The sequence below is a fragment of the Zalophus californianus genome, chromosome 3, assembly GCF_009762305.2.
Source record: "Zalophus californianus isolate mZalCal1 chromosome 3, mZalCal1.pri.v2, whole genome shotgun sequence".
Classification (NCBI taxonomy): Eukaryota; Metazoa; Chordata; class Mammalia; order Carnivora; family Otariidae; genus Zalophus; species Zalophus californianus.
Genome location: NC_045597.1, coordinates 10,952,348 through 10,965,644, shown reverse-complemented (window position 1 = coordinate 10,965,644; position 13,297 = coordinate 10,952,348). Strand labels below are relative to the sequence as shown.

The following is a 13,297-nucleotide window of genomic DNA, read 5'->3' as shown; positions in this document are numbered from 1 at the left end:
TAAAAAATAAAATTATTTTTTAGGTGATAAGACTTGTAAGCTTTCCTCATAACGCAGGCTCATCGTACTGATTAATTATAGACTATGCTACAGATAAATCTATGCAGTTTGCTGTCCAGAGATGACTCCATATCAAGCCTCAGGGGTTACTCTAGAGTCTGCTTTCTTAAATAAATATCTGGGATTTGTTAGGATTTAGCTGCTAAAGGAAAAAGTGAAACCTGACATCTTTTGGTATATAATATGTGGTATTACCATCAGAGAATTTCAAGATGTGAAAGCTGGAAGAAGCTTTCAAAATTACATTTTAAAAGTGAAGAAGTGAAATCTAGGCTGTACTCATACTAAATGATTCGCCTAAGAGCACACAGGTAACAATTACGAACAGAGCCGGAAAGAGAAAACATCTCCTGATTCCCCTACAATCCTCTTGTACGACGAGGCCTTGGCTCTCCAGAATGCCTCGCCTCTGAACGGCACTGTTTAATACGCTGCCACCAGGGGGCAGCACGTGTTTTAGTCTGGTATTCTGAAACCCCAACTTAAGGCCCCAATGCACGTCTTGCCCCTTCCTCCACTCCCCCAGTATATATGCGCATTTATAGCACTTTATTAATATCAACAGGAATAAAGTTTAAACAACACCTATAATAAGTTTTTAAACAAAACAAAGACTTAGGTCCAATGAAGGTTAACAACCTTCCTATTCCTTCACTATTTTTTATTCCAATCCTAATTAATGTAAGGGTCAATTACTGTAAATTTTAAACCAAAAATGACTTAGCCACGGAAACCCTCCCATTTCTTTACATTTTGAACCAAATTTTCCTAACACTTGGCCTCTCAGACTTCGTACCACAACATCAAGCCCATCGGCAGCTTGTCCTCCATCCTCCTTTGTCAGGCTTAGTTTTTCTTTCTAATGCCCCCATGTTACAGAGGAAGCTCTGTCCATAGGCCTCACTCTTCGGCAACTTTTCAGAAGTCGAACAGAGAGATTCCAGATGACAGTAATTTGCACTCTTTTTAAATGATACTACAAAATGGAAGCTCAAACCATAGCAGCTGATGGGTGAGACGTGACAGGGCCGTCCCTCAGCAGTGACCCTGAGCACCCTGACACAGTTTCATCTAATTCGAGAAGGGAGGGACAACAACATTAGCAATGACACTTAGGTAATTAATCCTGGAGGCAACTCCACACTTGCAGGCGATAGCGACCAGTGAGACCATCCAAAGAGAGGACCATGATCTTTATTTCACAAACAAATTTCAAATGGTTTTCTTCCTTGAGCTCTCTGCTTACATCCAGCTGCTCTCATGTAATTTACTATTCACGGATCAATCTTTTTCTTTTTTTTTAATAAAGTTGTTGTTGTTGTTTTTAGAAGCAGGGGTGGGGGGAGAGGAGGGGCAGAGGGAGGGAGGGAGGGGGGGGAGAGAGAGAGAGAGAGAGAGAGAGAGAATCTTAAGCAGGCTCCACACCCAGCACAAAGCCCAACGTGGGGCTCCATCTCACGACCCTAAGGTCATGACCTGAGGTGAAATCAAGAATCAGACGCTTAACTGGCTGAGCCACCCAGGTGCCCCCCCTCCCTGATCAATCTAACCTAACAGAAAACTGGCAAAAGCAGTTATGGCACTATTGGATAAAACAGAAATGAGACATGCACAAGATGCATATAATGAATGAATCACCGCAAAATGTATTCAGATACTATTCTGTAATCCTCTGCCAAATATGATGTGTCAACTGGTGAGACTTAAAGTCTCCTCTCTAAATAATACTCTGGTTTTAATTTAATATTTTCCATATAGAATATTTACCATATTTAAATATGGAATATCACCAGAAAACCAGAAATAGTTATTTTTATAACAGGTATATAAAGTAAATTTAATTCAGTAATTTATTCAAGAGTTATTAAAAATAACTTTTCAATACTCAAAAAATACTCAAAAAACTGAAATCAGATAATTAAAAAAAACACATCTATTAGGAGGGCTTAAATTTAAAAAACCTGACAATATCAAGTGCTAACAAAAATATGGAGCAACTGGAACTCTCATACATTGTTAGTTGAGATGCAAAATGATGGGGTACAGCCACTCTGGAAAAGTTTGGCAGTTTCTCAAAAAGTTAAGCATATGCCTACCATATGACCCAGCCATTTTGCTCCTGGGGATCTGCTCTAAAAGATGAAAAATTTCGATCACATAAAAACCTACATACCAATGTTTGTAGCCGCTTTATTCATAATCCCCCCCAAACGGTAAAGGATCCGATGTTCTTCAACAGTACATGGATACATAAACTGGGGTATGCCCATAAGATGGAATACACTCCTCAGCAATAAAAAAGAATACACACATGGAAGAATCTCAAAGATGTTGTCTGAGTGAAAGAAGCCAGTCTCAAAGGTTACATACTATTTGATTTCATTTACGAGACATTCATTATGTGACATGTGAAAAGGCAAAACTTTTCTAGATGGAGACAGATCCGGGTACCTAGGTGGCTCAGTTGGTTAGGCATCTGACTACTGATTTCAGTTCAGGTCATGGTCTCAAGGTCCTGGGATCAAGCCACACATTGGAATCCGCACTCAGTATGGAATCTGCTTGGGAGATCATGCTCTCTCTCTGCCCCCTCCTCAAATAAACAAATAAACAAACAAATATTAAAAAAAAAAAAAAGATGGGGACCGGATCAAGGGTTGTCAGCAATTAGGGGAAGGGTTTGACTTACAATGGGACAGAATGAAGGAGGGCTTGGTATTTTCTGGTTTTGTTTTCTGGCTTTTTTTGGTGGTGGAACTGTTCTGTAAAAGAACTCTGATGAGGGTTACATCGATCAATTTTAAAACTTGCAGAATTACACAAGAAAAAAGGCCAATTTTACTTCAGATAAAATTCTAGTAATAATGAGAGTATGAGAGTATGTAACTACTCTAAAACAGTTAAAAATAAGAGGTAAAAGAATAAGAAACTCTGAATTAAGCTAATGCCTGGCATACATCAATATTTATTATTAAAAGAGACTTAGGAGATGTAAAAACCGAATACAATGAATGGGCTTTGTTTTGACCCTGGTTTGAATAAACCAACTGCACAGACCTTTTTAGGCAAATGGGGATATTTGAATATAGTATTAGATGATATTAAGGATTTTTCATTCATTGTTAGGTAGGACTATAGTTACGTAAAAAACTAAACTTTAAAAAAATTCATACTAAAATATTTAGTGATAAAATGACATGATTTCTAGTGTTTGCTTCAAAATTCTCCAGAAGTAAGCAAAAAAAAAAAAAAAAAACCTCAAAAAACAAAAAACAAAAAACACAAAAAACCAAAGGAAGAAGGGCAAATGGAACAGTGTGGCAAAGCCAGGATGGTGCACAGATTTCTGATGCTGTGTGGGTTCATGAAGGTTTAAGGTTTACTGTGCTCTCCTTTTGAGTATGTTCATAATAAATGCTGAGAGAGAAAAAACCCCGGTGACTTAATCTTCATAAGTACTCCCCAAAATGCCCTAACTGTTCTTTATTCATATATAAGATACACTACAGTAGACCCTTGAACAACACTGGGGTTGGGGGCACCAACACCCTGCATTTGAAAAATCTGAGTATTACTTCTGACTCCCCAAAAACTTAACTACTAAGAGCTTACTGGTGACCAGAAGCCCTAGTTGTAACATGTATGTCCAATAATGCATATTTTGTATGCTAAATGTATCATATACTGTATTTTTACAATAAAGTAAGCTAGAGAAGAGATGTTATTTAAAAAATCATGGGGAAGAAAAGTACATTTACAAATACTGCATTTATCAAAAAACAAAAGCGGCATATAAGCAGGCTCACAAAGTTCAAACCTGTGTTGTTCAGGGGTCAATTGTGATTTCCCCTTAGTTTTTATTAGGCTTTTATACTCTGTATTTAACTTCACAGAAAGCGAAGTTGAGGGAAGAGAGTCCAGGCAGTTGTGATTCTTCTCACAAATAAGGGCTTCATAATGGTACAAGTAATGGCTTAAAGAATGCTTCGCAAATCTCATTTAATGCTCATAAACTAGTAAAATCACCGTGAGATGAAGAAATATTAATAATTTTCATTAACTTCTCTGCTGCATACTCCTAAGCGCAGGTGACAACATCAGGAAGAGGTAACTAACAACCACAAGTTTAAAGATAGATGCAGTAATATGAACACATGGAGGAGAGGACAGCATAATAGAAGTCTAATTTACTCTTCCACACTCTAATTTATTCTGACATAACTCAAAATATCAGAGTTCCAATAACACTCTCAACCAACTGGGAATATCTTTCTTACTGGTGGCCTATTAAGTGGAAGATACTGTGTGGGAATCAAAATGAGGACGGTGTGGCTCTCATCTAATGCTAAATAGTTTAGCATGAATTTTGTCTGAAATAGTCCAGCAGGGTTTAAGGCTAGTGTGCAAAAACAATTACACAGGCAAAAATAGCAGAGAAAAGTAAAAGGCTGAAGAGCCGCAAGCAGCAACGGCCCCATCGGGGCGCAGAGGCAGGAGTGACCCGTGGGGAGGACGGGGCACGGGAGTGAGCCAAGGGTTCTGACCCCTGTTCAGCGGAGCTCGTCTGTCCCCTTCACCAGAAGCCCCTCTTTCCAATGCTGAAGGAGACTACCCAAGCGTCTAGAGTCACCGTGTCAGCAGGGACGAGGAGAGGCACCACGCCCTGGGGATTATTAGCGCCTGGTAGTAACTGTCTGATGGTCCCACATGTCTGGAGCACTGCCCTGATCCTGCAGCAGCTACAGCAGCACAAGGGGAGGTGACTAAATGAAGGCCTCCCAAAGATCCCCAGAATCTGTGAACATGTTACCTTGCATGGCATAAGGGATGTGATTAATGTCAAGGGCCTTAAAATGCAGAAATTATCTTGGATTATCCAAATGGGCCCGATCTAACTACACGAGTCCTCAAACGTGCAGCAGCTTTCCTGGCTGGGGGTAGAGAAAGCTGTAGCCATGGTGGAAGGAAAAGGGGACAAAATGCCATCTGTCGAGGTAGAGGGAGGGGGCCATGAACCAAGGAATGCGGGAGGCCTCTCGAAGTGGGACAAGGCAAGAAAACAGATTCTCCCCCAGGGCTTCCAGGAGGGGACACGGCCTCACCGATGCCCTGATTTCAGCCCAGTGAGACCCGTGCTGACTTCTGACCTAGAGAACCATAAGACAAGTAAGTATCTGTGTTGTTTGAAGCCATGAAGTTGGTGCCACCTTGTTCCGGCAGCACCAGGCAACCCTGCTCCTCGTTGCTAGGCCTTTGCGTGTATGCCTGCACCCCCTTCTCTCACGTCACCAAGCAAGGGTATCTTCATTGGAATTAAAAGACAAGATCTTCCACATCTCACATCTCTGCTCAAAGGTGTTTTCCCCTGAAAAGGTCTTCCAAACCTGCTTACCCAGGACAGGTCATGACCCCCACTCCATACACTCACTTGGCACCTACACCTCTCCAGCTCAGTGCTTGCTTGACTGCAGCTATTCTCTCCTTCAGAGCTTACGTTTATTGAGCATTTACTAAGTACTAAGTACCACGAGAAGGATTTTTCATGGGTTTTCTCATTCAATCCTCCCAACAAGCCTATCAGGTAGACATAATTATTATCCCTCACTTTTTTAAGTTAGAAAGGTCAAAATCACCCAGCTGGTAGGTGGCAGAGCCAGGGTTTGAAGCCAGGTGGTCTGACAAAGGAGTTGTTGCCCTTAACAATGCTGTCCCCCGTGTGAGAAATCTAAGTTCCAAGATCCGGTGCATTTCTTAACACAATGGCCCCAGTGTTCAACACAGAGAAGTTTCATAGTTGCTGAATATGAACAAATGGGATAAAGATGGTTTTTCCCCCTACTATTCTTTTTTTTTTTTAAGAAAAACTTTTTTATTATGGAAAGTCAAATCTATACAGAAGTGATGATAGAATGATCCCCCAAACACCCAAATCCCAACTTCAACACTTACCAATGTAGGGTGATACTTAACACCAACATTTAATCAATTCAGTATTATATGATCTAGTAGAAAGAGCCCCCTTCAATATTCTTTTTTTTTTTTTTTTAAGATTTACTTATTTATTTGAGAGAGAGAGAGGGAGGGAGAGAGTGCAAGTGGGGGCAGGGGGAGGGAGAGAGAAACCCAAGCCGCCTCCACATAGAGGGTGGAGCCCAACGTGGGGCTTGATCTCATGACCCTGAGATAATGACCTGAGCTGAAACCAAGAGCCAGACGCTTAACTAACTGAGCCACCCAGGCGCCCCTCAATATTCTTCTTTTACAGAATCACATGTTCCTAGTTCTCATCACATATTCATTTACGTGTGTTATTAATTCTTAAAAAAAAACAATTTTGAAATGGACAAGTCTTTCTAAGCAAAACATAAATCGAGGTAACTATAAAGGGGAAATTGGAATTTTTTTCCCTATATAAAGTTAAATTTTCTGCACAGCATAAATATTGTAAACAAAGTTAAAAAATGGGGGAAACAGTTGTAACACATATGACAAAATATTGGTATCTCCAGTGTATAAAGAATTCTTACAAATCAGTAAGAAAAAGATCAATAACATGTTATCTGGAAAAATGAGTACAGGGATGCACAGTTTCACCTTTAACCTTAAACAACAGAAAGACAAGGGCTTCCACAAGTGACACTCTTTGTCAAGGTACTTCCTCTGGTGCTCCAGGATTTAGGAGTAAGACACACTCTAGAACAGAAGAAAAAACAATTCTTACCTGTAAACTTGTTTTTTCAAAACTGGGTCACTGTGGAATCCAGCACCACAGGAAGTGTGAAAGCTTACAAAGCTTTTGACTTCAGAATCCTTTCCAAATGGGACAGCAGGGTAAGCACTCACACCTCACAGCGTGACCAGTAGACCGTGGACCAGGTATCCAGCTCTCAGTCCTGATGGGGGATGAAGAGGAGGGCGAGTGAAGAGAGTTGAGTGTTTAAGAGACAAGGGGCTTCAAAACAAAAACAAACCACCCAGCCCCTGCTGGGTGGCATCTGAAACCCTGGGCCTGGGCCCAGGAAGGAAGGTATTTCCATTCAGTGGGAAAATGTGGTCCACCAGCCGAGGGGCCACAGGGTGGCTTGAACAGAGGAGAGTTACCACTGACCTAGCAGAGGGGTTCAAAGTTCTCAACTTGAGAACCTGCCTTGAGAAACAGCAACCATATCCTCTCCTTCAAGTAAGGAAAATAAAATGAGAAAGAAAAAAGTGTACTTTCAGCCATCAGGAAAAGCCCATTTTAGGAATATTGAGCCTCTTGGATGAGGGTGTCTGAGTCTTTTAAAGTCATACATTTATATTAAAAAAACAATTCAAATCACCTGCCAAAAATGGAGAAACCAAACCTAGTTAACCTAAACCTTTAGATCTAACTTTCAGCTTATAGGAAATATAGGGATAGAGGAGCAATCTAAACCATACTATACAAAAGGCCAAATAAATCCAGAATGTGAGGCATTTATGGGCAACCAAGGGCCACCAGTAAATTATTGGCATTAAAGAACTCACTGGAACTGTGATAGACCAGGGTCAGCAAACCCTGGCCCTCAAATAAGTCCAGCCTGCCAGTGGAGTTTAAGCCAAAAAGCCTTGAAAACAAAATTTTATTGTGACACAGCCACGCTCATTCACGTCCATATCATCTATAGCTACTTTTTGCAGGAACGCACAGTTGAGTAGTTGCAACTGAGACCACACAGTCAGCAAAGCCTGTGGGAGTTAGTGTCTGGAGCTTTTCACAAAGTCCGCCGAACCCCTGTCCTAGATTAAAAGAGGTAACAGCTACTCAACAAAAGACCTCGTGTGGACCTTGTTTGGATTTCAACTCACACAAACCAACAGTAAAGGTAAGCGCATTTTTGAGGCGATCAAGGAACTTTGTGGACTGGGTCTTAGAAAACAGTTAATTATATATTAATAAATAACTTAATTATGGAATTACTGACAATACAATCAGGAGATGACAATGGTATTAAGGCTATATGAGAAAAAGACCTTTTGTCGGAAGCGCATACTGCACTGTCTAAGGGTGACATGATATGGTGTCTGGAATTTAAACTGCTTCAACAACAAAAAAGATGAAGCAGATAAGGGCCAAAGAAATTGTTTTAACAAACTGTTCGATCTATTTGTGGAAATATAATGGGGAAGTTCACTGTACTCTTCCCTCTGCTTTTGCATTTGCTTTAATAAAAAGGAAAAAAACCCCAAACCTTGATCAAAAAGTAGAGTTTATAAGGACGCCTGGGTGGCTCAATCGGTTAAGTGTCCGACTCTTGATTTTGGCTCAGGTCATGATCTCAGGGTTGTGAGATCAAGCCCTGTGTCTGGGTCCATGCCTACTGTGGAGCCTGCTTAAGATTCTCTCTTTCCCTCTTCCTCTGCCCCACCCCTTCTTTAAAAAAAAAAAAAAAAGTAGGGTTTACAGCCAGACAGCCTTTCTCTTCAGGCAGGCCTCCCACCTCACCCATTCTGTCACGGAGTCCAGCTTTAGCACACCCTTTGCTCCTCTATCTCTGAACATAGTTACATTTTAAGCTCCTTACTTCTGTTCATGGTGTCTGCCACCAGGAATGCCCCATTCCACTCCTTAGCCCATCAAAATTCTACTCCCTGCTCAAAGTCCAGCCCAAATATGACCCCAGCCGGGTCCTCCAGTGACAATTCATCTCGCTGTGCCCCAACAGACCATTGCCTCTTTGAAATTTCTTTCATCCTTCTTAAAATTTCAACTCCTTACTGTGTCTGTTTCCTCATAATGCCATACAAATCCCGAGACTCCTAGCAACTGGGTCGTTTCTGTAATTCCACTGCAGGAGTATAATAACACCTTGTGCACAGTAAGCTCTGTCTACACAGCTCTCAGGTCCAAGGGCAGGTCCAACCTAAACAAAGCTATCCTGCCCTGAGCAGCTTCACTGACAAGACTGAGACCTTCAATTAAAGAATGAATTTCTGTTAAATAAGAGGCCGGTCATGTTTACCTGGTGCTCTCTTAATAAAATCTCTAATTGCTAAGGTTTGCCTCTTAATAGAGAATGTTCTAGAGAAGAATGCTAAGATTGCTTGAATGTGTCCTCTTATCATTGCCTCTCCTTGGGACCTGTCCCTCTGCAAACAAACAATCCTTCATCCCCCTCCATACCAGTCTGCAGGGGGCCCTACCCCCTGGTAAAACACCTGGCTAACTGTGGGTACAAAGCCTTCCAGCGACTCCACTTGGAAGAGCTGACACAGGCTGGAACTTTCAAGAGATCTCACTAGATTAAAAAAAAAAAAATGAACAGATACTTTTAAAAACAGTAATAGCTTCTGTCTCTGTTCTCGTGTACTTCCTGCTGCCCAATAGCTAAGGCCAGCATGGATAACCACCCTCTCTAGGTCTGACGCTAACAGTTAAGACACGCGTTGGCAAGGTCAACTAGTCCAAAAATATTTCTGAACAAAAACCCACCAATTAGAAATTAATTTAACTTTACAAATTCAGCTTTTGAAATACAAACGCTCTACCAAGGTTGTCTGCTTATTCAGGAACTTCTGGCTTCTCCTGGGAGTCATTTCAGGAAAACAAGGCATTTGGGAAAATGAGGGCAAACTGCAGGAGCTCTCCATATTAGCATTTCAATAAATTGAACGAGACCAGGGAGAATAGTCTTCTGTTATAGGAAAAAGTACACAAGGACAGTGTGAGACCTACACTTTATATAGGTCAATCCAACAGATTTAGGTGTCCTTTAGTTTTGTTTTGCTTTTTTTATTGGGGGGAGGGGCAGAGGGCGAGGAAGAGGGAGACTCTTAAGCAGGCTCCACGTTTGGGGCTCGTTCACAAAACCCTGAGATCATGACCTCAGCGGAAATCAAGAGTCTGATGCATAACCCACTGAGCCACCCAGGCATCCCTGTCCTTTAGTTTTTAATACATGATTTCTCCCTAGGACATTTGGCAAAAAGAATGATCTGCTTTTTAAAAAGTGGCTACAGGGGTGCCCGGGTGGCTCAGACGGTTGGGTGTCTGTCTGCCTTGGGCTCTGGTCGTGGTCTCCGGGTCCTGGGATGGATCCCTCCGGTGGGGCTCCCCGCTCAGCTGAGAGTCGGCTTCTTCCTCTGCCTCTCCCCCTGCTTGTGCTCTTTCTCTCTCAAATGAATAAATAAAAAATCTTAAAAAAAAAAGTAGCTACAAGTCTAACGCATTTTCTAATCAGTTATATTAATAAGGCAAGCTTGGAGTCAAGAAGGTACGTTTAAGAAACTGTGCACTGACAGGGTTTCCAGTGCAACTACCGAGTTCTCTTTGGCCAACGGAGTGCAAGCGCAATAACCAGACTTGGTGACTAAGGCAGCAAGAGACATTTCTCCCCATGATTCAGACATGACGTGTCACTAACAGCTCCAAAGAAACCTCAGGTCAGAAACTGACAAATGCCAGAAGTTTCTGGATTTCTTTGGCAGCTTTTGGTTCCCTCACAAACAGGAATCTCCGAAATCAAAAACGGAATTTCCGAAAAGTGCTGCCCTCGTTCACCTGAGAGTTCGTTTTAAAACTACCTACTGGATAATCATCACTCTCCTGAGTACGAACGGGCAGCGTCCACACCTGCAGACAGTTCCTAACTTTTTCGGCCCTCGCCCACTCTGGCGGGGGTGCCCGCGTCCCGCCGCGTGCGGCGGCTCTGGGGACCCGTTTCGTGGCCGGCTGCCCCCCTGCTTCGCGGCTGGTCCCGCAGGCCGCCCGCGGCCCCTTCGCGGCCAGGCTCGGTCCCCGGCCTCCGCTTCCCCTCCCCTGCTCCCGCGGCCGCCGCACTGGGCGCGAACGCAACGCGCCGCGCAGGGACGGACGCCGCGAGTCCCCGGCGTCCCCAGAGCCCCCGCGCGGAGGGAGCGGGGACAGAAGCCCCGGCTCGGCCCGCATCCAGCGCCTCACCTGCCGCAGAGCGCGGCGCGGTTGGGGACAGCCCGCCGGGCGGCCGGCGGAAATCGGGGGCGAGCCCGGCGCAGGCGCCTCGGGAGGCCGCCCCCGGCGGCGCCCCCTGGAGGCCGGACGCGGCACCCGCCCGCCCGGGGCCCCGAGCACACACCTGGGCACGCGCTGGGACCCACGCCACCGCGCACACCTGGGGCGCCCAGCCACCGACGCTCTGCTCGAATGCGTCCCGCGTGGGGCCTCATGGCAGCCTTGGCTCTGTGTGCGACCCCGACACACCCGGGGGCACACCACAGATACACACAAAGAAATGAACGCGCCCCTGGGAATGCATCCTGGAGGACAGGTACACACAACACCAAAGGCTCACACTAGAGCATCCACACTCAGCGCTGGTATCATACTGGATACACGTAATCCTATAGTCGATACCAACACATATTCTTCTATTCTCCCTTTTTATTTTTATTTTTTTAATTTTATTTTATTAGGTTAATCACCATACGTTACATCATTAGTTTTTGATGCAGTGTTCCATGATTCATTGTTTGCGTCTAACACGCAGTGCTCCATGCAGTACCGGTCCTCCTTAATACCCATCACCAGGCTAACCCATCCCCCCACCCCCCTCCCCTCTAGAACCTTCAGTTTGTTTCTCAGAGTCCACAGTCTCTCATGGTTCATCTCCCCCTCCAATATTCTCCCTTTTTAAAAAACAGTGGTTGTAGGGGACAATGAAAGAAATGACTTCCCGTAGGTTCCCTGGCTCCTAGGACTAAACTTGAATCCCAGAAATTAGAAGAGTGAAGACCAAAAGCAGAAGGAGAATTTTTCTCCAGAGACTTTGTTCATTCTGGGTTTAAGCAGTGCTCCTTTTGGGACCCAGGTGACCAAGAAGGGCACCGAGATAGGGGTCCACTTCTGTCACCTCTCCTCAAAGACACAAATATATAAGTAGTTACTGGAATAGCAATAATCCCCCTTAATCTTCTTCTGCACCTTCCATTTTTTCACGTATGTGGACTAGTTGAAATTTTATTGTGATTTGATTTTTATCCAAACATTTCCGATAATATAGATGTGGTTGTGTTTTGAATGGATGTACAATTCCAAAAGAAATCTAAAAGAACAGATTCATAAGCCATAATTTATTTCAAAGAGTTCTTTCTTGTCTTGAGAAGTTCATAATTACATTGAAATATTTTTTAAAAACTTGTCTAGCATATATTTTTAACAACTTATTTAAAGAGTAGCAGTAATCACCTTAATTTTTTTAAATGAAAAACGATTCCTTTCTTTTCTTTTTCGAGGGAGGACGAATTATGTTGGCAAAAGAAAATGAGCCAAATACATGAATAAATATTCCTCTGGTGAAGGAAAATTGAAGTTGGTGACAAGGTGAGCATTCAATTGCATTTATTACCAGGTAAGGCTAAGGAATCTGATTCGACATAGATTAGGCTCTGTGGGATGAAGTCTTCAGCTAACTCTCAAAAACTAACTCACAGACAAATAGTTTAAAGCAGTAGTTTTCCAAATGTGAAAAATGCAAAATGTGTAAAATGCAAAATGTGCAAAAATGCTGGACCCCAGTCAGCAATATCAAAGCACCTAGGAATTTAGAAATGCAAAATCTCAGGGCACACCCCAGACCTTCTGAATCACCAATTCCAGGAGTGGGGCCTAGCTAGCACTTTAACTAATGTTAAACTTTCAAGTTTGAGAACCATGATTTAGTGAAGATTTGCTCTAGTGCTTCTCAGACTGAAATGTGCATGTGAATCAACTGAAGATCTTGGTTAAAAATGCAGACTCTGGGGTGCCTGGGGGGCTCAGTCGTTAAGCGTCTGCCTTCGGCTCAGGTCATGATCCCAGGGTCCTGGGATCGAGTCCCACATCGGGCTCCCCGCTTGGCGGGGAGCTTGCTTCTCCCTCTCCCACTCCCCCTGCTTGTGTTCCTGCTCTCGCTCTCTCTCTCTCTCTATCAAATAAATAAATAAAATCTTTAAAAAAAAATGCAGACTCTGGTTCAGGTAGACTGGAATAGGATCTAGATTCCCAGGATTTCCTTATGTATGGGCACACACACAGGGACACTGTGTGAATACAACTGCCCAGCAAAGGCAAGGGTGTGGACTGCCTTTAGAAAGATGAGAGTCACATAGTTTTTCAAGGAAACTGAGTGGTCAGTTACAAGTCCATGGCTTGTCAGTTTAGTATTGGTGGGTTACACTAGAGTGCTTTACAAGCCAACTGCTCTGACAGGGTTAGGAATAGAGTTGACTGGTGGAGGCTATCAGGTTGCATCCAAATTGT

The 13,297-nt window shown here is 43.3% G+C and overlaps 1 protein-coding gene across 6 annotated transcripts in view; it reads right to left on the bottom strand.

Annotated features, from left to right (window-relative positions):
* GGACT (gamma-glutamylamine cyclotransferase) overlaps positions 1–11,064 on the bottom strand; it is a 48,230-nt gene extending 37,166 nt beyond the window's left edge. For 2 of the 6 annotated variants that reach the window (XM_027588131.2, XM_027588135.2), the window contains exons 1-2: positions 10,610–10,957; positions 6,782–6,953 (exon numbers count right to left, since the gene is read on the bottom strand). The gene's annotated coding sequence lies outside the window, so the exon portion shown is untranslated. Of the gene's footprint in view, positions 1–1,252; positions 1,353–2,749; positions 2,823–6,781; positions 6,954–10,609; positions 10,958–10,981 lie in introns of those variants that run through there. The other 4 variants (XR_003518947.1, XR_003518948.1, XM_027588132.2 and 1 more) reach the window with 4 other exon arrangements.
* Positions 11,065–13,297: the final 2,233 nt, after the last annotated feature.